Consider the following 13,743-nt stretch of genomic DNA (forward strand, 5'->3'; position numbering starts at 1 on the left):
ACACTATAGTTAAAGTCGACCATTCTCGCTGTGACATGAATTTCTAACATATTTCGTCTTGAGACCATATATTTTTACACTGTAAATGAATTAATAAACTTGAAAATTATTTGTTTTTCGAAATAGGTCTTTAGTAACGTCTTATTACAGTGTTGTATTGGTATTTGCATGGTGACATCTAGCGGCGAGTAGATGAAAAATGTTGGTAATCACAATAATTTTCAATTGATGAATATGTGACATATTGTTGAGTTTTTTTGATAGAATCTCATTTGAATTAGGGAATAATATAATAATATTTTATTTATTCAAATAAAGGGTGATTCTTTTGAGGTTAGGATTTTCATGCATTAGTATTTGACAGATCACGTGGGATTTCAGACATGGTGTCAAAGAGAAAGATGCTCAGTATGCTTTGACATTTCATCATGAATAGACTTACTAACGAGCCACAACGTCGAATTTTCAGTGAATGGGCCCTAGAAAAGTTGGCAGAAAATCCGCTTTTTTATCGACAAATTTTGTTCAGCGATGAGGCTCATTTCTGGTTGAATGGCTACGTAAATAAGCAAAATTGCCGCATTTGGAGTGAAGAGCAACCAGAAGCCGTTCAAGAACTGCCCATGCATCCCGAAAAATGCACTGTTTGGTGTGGTTTGTACGCTGGTGGAATCATTGGACCGTATTTTTTCAAAGATGCTGTTGGACGCAACGTTACGGTGAATGGCGATCGCTATCGTTCGATGCTAACAAACTTTTTGTTGCCAAAAATGGAAGAACTGAACTTGGTTGACATGTGGTTTCAACAAGATGGCGCTACATGCCACACAGCTCGCGATTCTATGGCCATTTTGAGGGAAAACTTCGGAGAACAATTCATCTCAAGAAATGGACCGGTAAGTTGGCCACCAAGATCATGCGATTTGACGCCTTTAGACTATTTTTTGTGGGGCTACGTCAAGTCTAAAGTCTACAGAAATAAGCCAGCAACTATTCCAGCTTTGGAAGACAACATTTCCGAAGAAATTCGGGCTATTCCGGCCGAAATGCTCGAAAAAGTTGCCCAAAATTGGACTTTCCGAATGGACCACCTAAGACGCAGCCGCGGTCAACATTTAAATGAAATTATCTTCAAAAAGTAAATGTCATGGACCAATCTAACGTTTTAAATAAAGAACCGATGAGATTTTGCAAATTTTATGCGTTTTTTTTTTTTAAAAAGTTATCAAGCTCTTAACAAATCACCCTTTATATCCAATAAGAAAGTTAAAAGATATTTGAAGATAATTTTCTGAGCCCATGTACCGTAACGTAAGCAAAAGAATTGAAATCAGCTGACATACCATTGACTAAAATAGGGATGCCATATGTACTGTATGTAGATGTACTGTATGCAAGTTTACTTTGGTGTTTAAGGTGTGTAACGGTAAATTTCATTTCAATTACAGTGAAACCTCTGTCGGTCACCTAAATTTTGTCCACCTTCGGGAGGTGTCAGTGTTTGAGAGTTTAGTTTTAATATGTTAATAACAAAGTAAAATACATTTTAATGTTTCAAATATACTGGAGAATATGTTGAAGGCAAGTAATTTGCAATGCCAGAAAAATGTGGATTTTGGGAGTAATGTGTAGAGCCTATTATACTGAGGATGGGGTTTATGCGCTTTACAGACTTTCAGTTATTCCGGACGGAATGTCGGTGTTTGTAAAGAATCTTGCAGTGTGTCGGATCGATACGACATGTCGGCGATGACTAAATAATCGGTAAATGTGTTATCGATCCCATAAACATACAGCAGTATCGATTATGCCTTCGGACTTAACTTATAATGTGCACAATATATGGGATATATTCGACATTGATATGGTGTTGCATATGAAAGAAGCTCATTCATGTGTTTATTAGTTATTGGTCAAATCAGTGATGATACGGGACCAACATTTAGGGCCGAGACCTCATGACATCATTTGACAATTGTAGAAAAATGTCTTAGGCAAGCTGAGTAAAATTATAAATTAGCGCTTGAAACCCCAAAACTAAAATCCTGTGTCTGTTTCTAGTCCAAATTCTTCATTTGTACACTTTTGTATGCCTTGAAATTAAGAAAAGTAAACTTTTCTTTTTTAATAATAAAAAGAAATATATTTTTTTAAATAACCGATGCTTGGAATCGCATATAATTCAAGTATTTTATTTTTCAAATGCCAATAATTTACTGTTAGATATGCCCGTTGCTCGCATTGTGTAGACAGATACAGTCAAAGATTATCTGAAATAACAAGATGTCTATATGCTTCATCTTTTTTTCCAATAGACTCATGAGTTTAGGTCCATACATGTATGAAAGAGTTGGAAAAAAATGGGTATGATGTTATGAATTTAAAAAAGAAAAAAAAAAATGAAGAATTTTCAATTGGATTAATAGGCCTGTTTCTGCACTCTTTTCATTCAACATTTATGCCAAAAGAAATTACTTCAAGTAAATTGTGTTTATTTTTATTTTGTTGTGTCTTTATTGGTACCGTATCTTTACAAATTACATTGCCATACAAGACATAATGCCTAATATGGTTTATTTATAATTATATGATGATAAAAATAGCAATTTTAACGGCTAAACTGGAACTTAATACCCACCTTAAGTCATTAAATCATTAAGAGATGTCTATTATGCTCCCTGGTGTTCTTTCTACGTTAAGTTTTCTACAGTTTTTCTGAGAAAATAGGAATTTTTACTTTACAGTTTTAATTTTGGAAACACGCCCGTAGTAGCGGCCCATTCAAAATGTTTCCCTTTTTTAACTTCTTTATTTGTCAATTGTTGTTTTTTTATCTCTTTTTGTTTGTGTTTTTATCTAAACGAAAGTCACAAATTATTATCTAAAGTCACAAATTATTATACATTATTGGTCCCCCGAACACAGCTATTTAGACACATGATTGTTACGAATACAATTTTAAAGAGGAATTGAAGAAAATGTTGCAAAGAAACCTTCCAACAAGCAAAATAGATAACGAACGTGTGTGAACCTAAAGTCGTGCACTTTTATCTATTCAAGAATAAGAGGCAATTTGGACATCTTGTTACAATTACAAAGTCTTTGGATACAGTACTTTATGCATCCCTATTTTAATCAATAGGAAAACAGCTGTTACCGTTACACTTCTAGACGTTACGATACGCTAGCCACAGAAGTTGTCTTCAATGCCTACTCTCTCATTGGCTAAATTTCTAGTGCTGTCGTAAATAAAAGTTTTAATTAAATTTCCCATTGAATTTAATCAGATTTTTCAACAAATTCTATTAAAAACAATACTCTACATTGTTCCGCGTGTGTACGAATTGAAGAGAAGTGCGGTTTTAAAACGATTCACGTGTTTTTCACCAGGAATTTTCGCATACGAAAAGAATCAAGAATCTTGTTCTCATATTTTTTTGGGGTTTTCTTGGTGCGTTCGTGCGAGTGTGTGTGTGTTCATATAGAGTGCGCTGCCAATCGTCGCTGCTGCAGAGTGGAGCAGAAAAAAATTGTTATTTTTGTTTACATTTTTTTCTTCATTATTGTTGACCTGAAATAGTGAAAATATTTATTAGAAAAATACAAAAGCAAATAATAAAGGTGAAATGAAATAAGAATTTATTGATAGCGAAATTTCTTTGCGATGAACAAATTTCCCCTATTGGTTAATAAGTGACAGATATGTACAACAACAACAACAAGAGCAGAAAGAAAAAACTCAATTAAAACATCAACAACAACAATCCCCATCCATCCCTTAGTAGTGGTCAAGTGCAACAGAAGCAAATATATCCAGGTAAATAATAGATAAGTAGCAACTAATTATTTCATTTGTTATTATCGTTTGCTTTTGACATAACTACAGAGCCGATGTTAGTGAGAGCCACTAGTCGAACGGCGTTGCCTTCTTTACATTTTTCAACCGTAAACGCAGTTATGGGATTAGCAGGGGAATGTTGAATGTTAGATCAAAAATTGAATTTGAAATTTTTTATTGGATAATAATGTTGCATAGTTTTAAGAAACACAATTATTTGCAATTTTAATTATTTTTCATTTAAATATTTCACATAGATAGGGATGCAATAGTGGAAATCTGGAAATCTGAAGTCGTCTCTTTGTACTGTTCAAATTCAAAAGTCGACATTTAGTTAAAAGGAGAATAAAAGGTATCAAAATTTAAAAAAGTCAGTCAAAATATACAATAAGTCGACATGTTGAAATGTCGATTTTGTCAGGCTAGGTTAGAGTGGCAGCCCGATTAAGATTCAGGCTCACTTAGACTATTCAGTCCATTGTGATATTGTTGTCAGGATGAATTACTACTATCTGACACACTTGGAATCATTTGTTCAATATCCGTTAAAGATAATCCAACTACAGAACGTTGTTATGTCCTCCGATTAAATGCTAATTGTAAGCTGAGCAATATGGAATTTGGTATCATGTGGCGGGCCATGTTGGTTAGGTTAGGACGTATTGAATCGAATTTTTGAATTAATGCCCACTTAGACCAATAAAAGTCTTCATCCTCTTTCCATCGTCTTCGTGAGGTGGCTATCTTTAAAGTTGCTCAATAACTTTCATTTATCCGTCTTCTTTAAAGTTGCTTCAAACCAGTGCCCTGATAAAAGGGAATTTTTTCTTAAGCATCACTCCCGCAGTTCGATGGAAGCCAGAAAGAAAAAGGGGCCCAGTATCTTGTTTCTTCCAAAAGGATAATGCTGATTACAGACATAGGAAGTGGTATTCGTCTTCCATAACTTCCGGGTCCAGACACCATCTGCAAATGCCATCTTTAAGGCCTATTCTTACCATATGTTTTACAAATTTGATATGTCCAGTTGTAATGCCAATTAATGGTCTCAATTCTTGATATATGATCGCCAACAATTTTTTGCAATTCCTACGGTTCGCCATAGTTCTTCATATTTGATATAAATCCTGTATAGATGAAGACCGCGCAGGAACAAATCCGCAAGGACGATGTCATCCTATGATACTATTTTGTGAACTTCCATCTTATCAATAAGTGCCGCCCGATTGTATGTTTAGCACGTTGACAATCACTTTGTGGTGAAACCACTTAATACATTTTTAAGACTTTCAGATATTCCACAAGCATTACTGAGAGGTTTTAATCCACCACTAAAAACTTTTTTGGTGTTTGGGTGAAACTGGGAATATTTCTAGCTAGTTTATCTTCTATTTTAAGGATCCTATTTAAATTCTTCTATAAGTAGGCCTCGAATCTATACAGTCGAACTAAAGAGACTTTTTAAAGTCTGGGAAAAACAAAGTGGTAAGACGTTCCATATTTGATAGTATTCATCTATTCAGGGTTGATCTACGTGATTCATGCGAAAATGGTCTAGATAGCATTGGACATGGGATGTACCCTAAGGTCTTTATTTCAAATGTCGTAGTGGCCACATGGTTCATCTCAATTCCAGAAGTACATTGTGGATATATTCTCTCCAACACATTTTTGGTGAATTATGTTCCTAACTGACTTATGAATATGTGAAAAAGATGACGAATTGTCCCTAGAACGGTTTAATGGTTTATTAGCTAACATTACACTAATAGAGCCTTATGACAATGGAAGTAAAACCAGTTTCAATATAAAATTAGTTTTCTAAAATGTTTGTCACAATAGGTTTGCAATATATCGTTGACACTCTGGTAGCGAAATTTTTATACTATAAAAAGTGTCAAACTCACTTCTTCAACATTTCACATTAAGATTGAATAAAATTTTAATTCAAATTTTTCTAGTACAAATAAAGGCCTACAAGTCCTTTGCTAGGCCATGTATACATATATATATCCCCTAGTTACAGTGTCCATCACGAGTATCTGATTTTTTTTTCTACACATGCATATCATTAGATTAGTTAGAACTACCACTTTGTTTCTTTTTGTTCTTTAACATTTTTAGTATGGTGAATCGTTCGTATTGTACAGACGTCTATGTTGTATGCAAACATACAAGCACAAGTACTGGTTTTTTTTGTTGTCCTTTGAATGAACAAACACAGATAGCCGACTTCAAAAAAGAAATCTTTTGGTGCTTATGTGTTTGAATCTATTTGATATAGTCCTTTGTTTAGAATAACGGCAAAAGAAACGAAAAAATCTTATATATCAAGCGCGTATTTTATCACCATGAGTAATCTGAATGCCATCTCACATAGCACCTAATTAGAGAAAACGGCGACCAAATAGAGACCCGCACATTCAATGACATTTTTTTTTGCATTGTCGCTCGCTTTGCTGAGCTTTAGAGAACTGTATTTCACATAGAATAGATTATGAGCCGTAGAATCCTACATTTTTTCTTTTTATAAGCCTTATTTCTACAGTAATTTTTTGTCAAAATTTTTTTCTATAGAAAATTTTCTCTAAATTTTATTTCTATAGTAATTTTTGTCAATTTTTTTTTTCTATAGACAATTTTCTCAAAATTTGATTTCTATAGAAAGTTTTGTCAACATTTTATTTCAATAGAAAATTTTCTCAAAATTTCATGTCTATAGAATCTTTAGTCAAAATTTTATTTCTATATGAAACTTTGTTAGAATTCTATTTCTATAGAAAATTTTGTCAAAATTATATTTCTATAGAAAATTTTGTCAAAATTTTATTTCTATAGAAAATTTTGTCAAAATTTTATTTCTATAGATAATTTTGTCAAAATTCTATTTCTATACATAATTTTGTCAAAATTTTATTTCTATAGAAAATTTTGTTAAAATTTTATTTCCCTAGAAAATTTTATCAAAATTTTATTTCCATAGAATTTTTTGTCAAAATTTTATTTCCATAGAATTTTTTGTCAAAATTTTATTTCCATAGAAAATGTTGTTAAAATTTTATTCCATAGATAATTTCTCAAAATTTTATTTCCATAGAAAATTTGGCCAAAATCTTATTTCTATCAAAATTTTATCAAAATTCAATTTCTATAGAAAATCTATAGAAATTTTATCAAAATTTTATTTCTGTAGTAACTTTTGTCAAAATTTTATTCCATAGAAAATTTTATCAAAATTTTATTTCTATAGAAAATTTGTCCAAATTTAATTTCTGTAGAAAATGTCAAAATTTTATTTCTATAGAAAATTTTGTCAAAATTTTATTGCGATAGAAAATGTTGTCAAAATTTTATTGTGATAGAAAATGTTATCAAAGTTTTATTTCTATAGAAAATTTTATCAAAATTTTATTTCTATAGAAAATTTGTCAACATTTTATTTCTTTAGAAAATTTTGTCAAAATTTTATTTCTATAGAAAATTTTGACAAAATTTTATTTCTATAGAAAATTTTGACAAAATTTTATTGCGATAGAAAATTTTGTCAAATTTTTATTATGATAGAAAATGTTATCAAAGTTTTATTTCTATAGAAAATTTTGTCAAAATTTTATTTCTATAGAAAATTTGTCAAAATTTTATTTCTTTAGAAAATTTTTACTTTTATAGAAAATTTTGTCAAAATTTTATTTCTATGGAACATTTTTAAAAAATTTGATTAATATAGAAAATATTTAAAAAATTTTATTTGTCAAAATTTTATTTCTATGGAACATTTTTAAAAAATTTTATTAATGTAGAAAATATTTAAAAAATATTATTTGTCAAAATTTTATTTCTTTAGAAAATTTTGTCAAAATTTTATTTATATAGAAAATTTTGTCAAATTTTTTGTTTCTATAGAAAGTTTTGTCAAAATTTTATTTCTATAGAAAATTTTGTCAAAATTTTATTTCTATAGAAAATTTTGTCAAAATTTTATTTCTATAGAAAATTTTGTCAAAATTTTATTTCTATAGAAAATTTTGTCAAAATTTTATTTCTATAGAAAATTTTGTCAAAATTTTATTTCTATAGAAAATTTTGTCAAAATTTTATTTCTATAGAAAATTTTGTCAAAATTTTATTTCTATAGAACATGTTGTCAAAATTCTATTTCTATAGAAAAAGTTCTCAAAATTTTATTTCTATAGAAAATTTTGTCAAAATTTTATTTCTATAGAAAATTTTGTCGCAATTTTATTTCTATAGAAAATTTTGTCAAATTTTTTGTTTCTATAGAAAATTTTGTCAAAATTTAAAGTCTATAGAAATTTTTTTTCCATAGAAAATTTTATCAAAATTTTATTTCTATAGAAAATTTGTCAAAATTTTATTTCTGTAGAAAATTTTGTCAAAATTTTATTCCTATAGAAAATTTTGTCAAAATTTTATTCCTATAGAAAATGTTGTCAAGATTTTATTTCTATAGAAAATTTTGTCAAAATTTAATTTCTATAGACAATTTTGTCAACATTTGATTCCTATTGAAATTTTTATCAAAATTTTATTTCTATAGAAAATTTTGTCAAAATTTTATTTCTATAGAAAATTTTCTCAAAATTTTATTTCTATAGAAAATTTTGTCAAAATTTTATTTCTATAGAAAATTTTCTCTAAATTTTATTTCTATGGCAAATTGGTCAAAATTTTATTTCTATAGCAAATTTTGTCAAAATTTTATTTCCATAGAACATTTTCTCAAAATTTTATTTCTGTAGAATCTTTAGTCAACATTTTATTTCTATCGAAAATTTTGTCAAAATTTTATTTCAATAGAATTTTTTTTTTAACATTTTATTTCTATAGAAAATTTTGTCAATTTTTTGTTTCCATAGAACATTTTCTCAAAACTTTATTTCTATAGAATCTTTAGTCAAAATTTTATTTCTATATGAAATTTTGTTAAAATTCTATTTCTATAGAAAATTTGTCAAAATTTTATGTCTTTAGAAAATTTTGTCAAAATTTTATTTCTATATTTAATTTTGTCAAAATTTTATTTCTATAGAAAATTGTGTCAAAATTTTATTTCTATAGAAAATTTTGTCAAAATTTTATTTCTATAGAAAATTTTGTCAAAATTTTATTTCTATAGAAATTTTTGTCAAAATTTTATTTCCATAGAAAATTTTGTCAATATTTTTCTTTCTATAGAAAATTTTATCAAAATTTTTGTTTCTATAGAAAATTTTGTCAACATTTTATTTCTATAGAAAATTTTGTCAAAATTTAATTTCTATAGATAATTTAGTCAATATTTGATTCCTATTGAAATTTTTATCAAAATTTTATTTCTATAGAAAATTTTGGCAAAATGTTATTCCTATAGAAAATTTTGTCAAAATTCTATTTCTATAGAAAATTTTGATAAAATTTTATTTCTATAGAAATTTTTGTCAAAATTTTATTTCTATGGAAAACTTGGTCAAAATTTTATTGCGATAAAAAATTTTGTCAAAATTTTAGTGTGATAGAAAATTTTATCAAAGTTGTATTTTAGAAAGTTTTATTAAAATTTTATTTCCATAGAAAATTTTATCAAAATTTTATTTATATAGAAAATTTGTCAAAATTTTATTTCTTTAGTGAAATTTGTCAAAAGTTTATTCCTATCGAATATTTTGTCAAAATTTTATTTCTATAGAAAATTTTATCAAAACTTTATTTCTATGCAAAATTTTGTCAAAATTTTATTGCTATAGAAAATGTTGTCAAAATTTTATTCCTATAGAATATTTCCATAAAAAAGTGTTCAAGTTTTGTTGCCATTCCTTTTTATTTAGCTATTCTTCTTGGTGGTCTTCAACTAGTTCACACTTAAGCAACTAGTGTCCATCTATATTTTCAATTCAATCATCACACGTCCTCTTTTGGGTTGTTAACATTCCAATGAGTCCTAAACATTTGCAGTCTTAAATGTTAGTAATCGTTTTCATGACATAGGCCAATGTCTATACTTTAAAACATGCAGGGCTTTGAGGGGAAATCTCATACCCTTCCCTTTGCGTAAATTCCTCTATGTAGACCTTTATAATGTCAACACTATTTCTAGTGGCTCATAATTCACACACACTTTTTATTGCGTTCTATTCTATTCAGTTGTGGTTGTTGTTTGTTGTTCGGTCAGTGATGATTCCCGCCGCCTAAGAAGTATGCAAAGCGCAATAAATATGTCCTCTTACTTTTGATATAAAGATAGGGCGGCTATTTATTTACAACTTGTTTTTGTAAACAATGGTGATTCCTTTTGCTTTTGGCCACCAGTTGTCCATTTATTTTCGTCGCTGCCGCTGAAGGAGAATATTACCACCATTGTTCACTGGGCCTTTAGCTGGTCGTCTCATCGTTGACCCATCCAATTGTCTGTTACAATGGCCGGGGGTATTAGGAATGGTTCACTTCGCAGGATGACTGCCATTTGTTTTGACTGTGGTCACTGTCGATGTTGTCGTTACTTTTAACTTTTGACTTTTTTTAGATCGTTTTATAGTTTCTCAAACGTTTTGTAGCTTGAAACCTAAGGACAACGACAAAGCTTTAGTAGAAGGACCCTCTGGTAAACATTTTGTTGGTGTTGACTTAAACGCATATATGGATGGCCTTAGAATGACCCTAGTAGCTCTCTCTCCCCCTCACCGCAAAAGGATATTTATGAATGTCTTTGGGTGGATTTTGTATAATCAACCGGCTCTCGTATGGACGAAAGCCAAACACATTTGCGGGGGATAGAAGAAAGAGGGGAAACACGTTTTTCTTCCACTTTGGTTGTCGGATGTCAACAACGTTACAACAACCACTATTACCCAATGTGTTTTTAAGTTCATGTAATCATGGGCCGGTTGAGCTGAGTAGCTATGCGTTTGTGCGAAAGTTTGTGTGCTTAGGTGTGTCATGTCCTCGTCGTACATTATCTTGTTAGGCATAACTCAACTCTGAAGTGCATTTTGTCGCGTGCTGTCATTTTGTCTATTTTTATAGAAGGGAGGCAGAAAAAAACAAACTATTTTCCTTTCGCTTAAACAAAGGGAAGAAGATCAGGGTACAGTGTATTCAGACTGAATTGTTGCGGGAACTTCCTTGAAAACCAAAAAATATTGGAAGCGCAAAATAATAATGCAGGACTTTTTCAAAAGTTTGAGAATTTATTCCGAAAAAAATTAACACAGTGATCAATCAACCATATTTCTGGCTCTGGGTACCTCGACGAAAAAATGTCTCAATCCGTGAATCGACATGATTTTCGTATTTTTTGATGGAATTCCACTACAATAAAAATTTTCTATAGAAATAAAATTTGGAGAAAATTTTCTATAGAAATAAAATGTTCACAAAATTTTCTATAGGAATAAAATTTTCACAACATTTTCTATACAAATAAAATTTTGAGAAAATTTTCTATAGAAATAAAATTTTGAGAAAATTTTCTAGATAAATAAAAATTTTGACGCAATTTTCTATAGAAACAAAAATTTTGACAAAATTTTCTATAGAAATAAAATTGTGACAAAAATTTCTATAGAAATAAAATTTGTCAACATTTCTTATGGAAATAAAATTTTCTATAGAAATAAAATTTTAACAAAATTTTCTATAGAAATAACATTTTGGATAATTTTTCTGTAGATATAAAATTTTGAAAAATTTACAATAGAAATAAAATGTTGAAAAAAATTTATTTAGAAACAAAAATTTTGAGAAAATTTCCTATAGAAACAAAATTTTTGACAAAATTATTCTATAGAAATAAAATTTTGACAAAAATTTCTATAGAAATAAAATTTTGTCAAAATTTTTTATGGAAATAAAATTTTCTATAGAAACAAAATTTTGACAAAATTTTCTATAGAAATTAAATGTTGACGAAATGTTCTATATAAACAAAAATTTCGAACAAATTTTCTATAGAAATAAATTTTTGAGAAAACTTTCTATGGAAATAGAATTTTGACAAAATTTTCTATAAAAATAAATTTTTGACAAAATTTTCTATAGAAATAAAATTTTGAGAAAATTTTCTATAGAAATAAAATTTGGAGAAAATTTTCTATAGAACTAAAATTTTGAGAAAATTTTCTATAGAAATAAAATTTTGACAAAATTTTCTATAGAAATAAAATGTTGACAAAATGTTCTATAGAAACAAAAATTTTGAACAAATTTTCTACAGAAATAAAATTTTGAGAAAATTTTCAATAGAAACAAAATTTTGAGTAAATTTTCTATAGAAATAAAATTTTGACAACATTTTCTATAGAAAATAAATTTTTTACAAAATTTTCTATAGAAATAAAATTTTGAGAAAATTTTCTATAGAACTAAAATTTTGAGAAAATTTTCTATAGAAATAAAATTTTGACAAAATTTTCTATAGAAATAAAATTTTGAGAAAATTTTCTATAGAACTAAAATTTTGAGAAAATTTTCTATAGAAATAAAATTTTGACAAAATTTTCTATAGAAATAAAATTTTGACAAAATTTTCTATAGAAATAAAATTTTGAGAAAATTTTCTATAGAACTAAAATTTTGAGAAAATTTTCTATAGAAATAAAATTTTGACAAAATATTGTATAGAAATAAAATGTTGACAAAATTTTCTATAGAAATAAAATTTTGAGAAAATTTTCTATAGAAAATAAAATTTTTACAAAATTTTCTATAAAAATAAAATTTTGAAAAAAAATTCTATAGATATAAAATTTTGACAAAATTTTCTATAGAACTAAAATTTTGAAAAAAATTTCTATAGAAATAAAATTTTGAAAAAAATTTCTATAGAAATAAAATTTTGACAAAATATTGTATAGAAATAAAATGTTGACAAAATTTTCTATAGAAATAAAATTTTGACAAAATTTTCTATAGAAATAAAATTTTGACAAAATTTTCTATAGAAATAAAATTTTTACAAAATTTTCTATAGAAATAAGATTTTGGCAAAATTTTCTATAGAAATAAAATATTGATAAATTTTTCTATAGAAATAAAATTTTGACAAAATTTTCTATAGAAATAAAATTTTGACAAAATTTTCTATAGAAATAAAATTTTGACAAAATTTTCGATAGAAATAAAATTTTGACAAAATTTTCTATAGAAATAAAATTTTGACAAAATTTTCTATAGAAATAAAATTTTGACAAAATTTTCTATAGAAATAAAATTTTGACAAAATTCTCTATAGAAATAAAATTTTAACAAAATTTTCTATAGAAATAAAATTTTGACAACGTTTTCTATAGAAAATAAAATTTTGACAAAATTTTCTATAGAAATAAATTTTTGACAAAATTTTCTATAGAACTAAAATTTTGAAAAAAATTCTATAGAAATAAAATTTTGAGAAAATTTTCTATAGAAATAAAATTTTGAGAAAATTTTCCCTAGAAATAAAATTTTTACAAAATTTTCTATAAAAATAAAATTTTGACAAAATTTTCTATAGAAAATAAAATTTTTACAAAATTTTCTATAGAAATAAAATTTTGAAAACAATTTCTATAGATATAAAATTTTGACAAAATTTTCTATAGAAATAAAATTTTGAGAAAATTTTCTATAAAAATAAAATTTTGAGAAAATTTTGTATAGAATTAAAATTTTGAGAAAAATTTCTATAGAATTAAAATTTGGAGAAAATTTTGTAGAAATAAAATTTTTAGAAAATTTTCTATAGAAATAAAATTTTTAGAAAATTTTCTATAGATATATAGAAAATTTTGTCAGAATTTTATTTTTATAGAAAATGTTGTCAAAATTACATTTCGAAATATAATTTTGACAAAATTTTCTATAGAAATAAAATTTTAAAAAATGTTCTATAGAAACAAAGTTTTGACAAAATTTTTCATAGAGATTTGATT

The 13,743-nt window shown here is 26.8% G+C and overlaps 1 protein-coding gene across 2 annotated transcripts in view; it reads left to right on the forward strand.

The window, feature by feature from the left end:
- The first annotated feature begins 3,216 nt into the window (after nt 1–3,216).
- The window catches only part of Camta (Calmodulin-binding transcription activator), a 283,055-nt gene continuing 272,528 nt past the window's right edge, over nt 3,217–13,743 (forward strand). For both annotated transcript variants that reach the window (XM_075309042.1, XM_075309043.1), the window contains exon 1: nt 3,217–3,817. The gene's annotated coding sequence lies outside the window, so the exon portion shown is untranslated. The remainder of the gene's footprint in view (nt 3,818–13,743) is intronic.

Source organism: Haematobia irritans, chromosome 5 (assembly GCF_050003625.1).
Source record: "Haematobia irritans isolate KBUSLIRL chromosome 5, ASM5000362v1, whole genome shotgun sequence".
NCBI lineage: Eukaryota > Metazoa > Arthropoda > Insecta > Diptera > Muscidae > Haematobia > Haematobia irritans.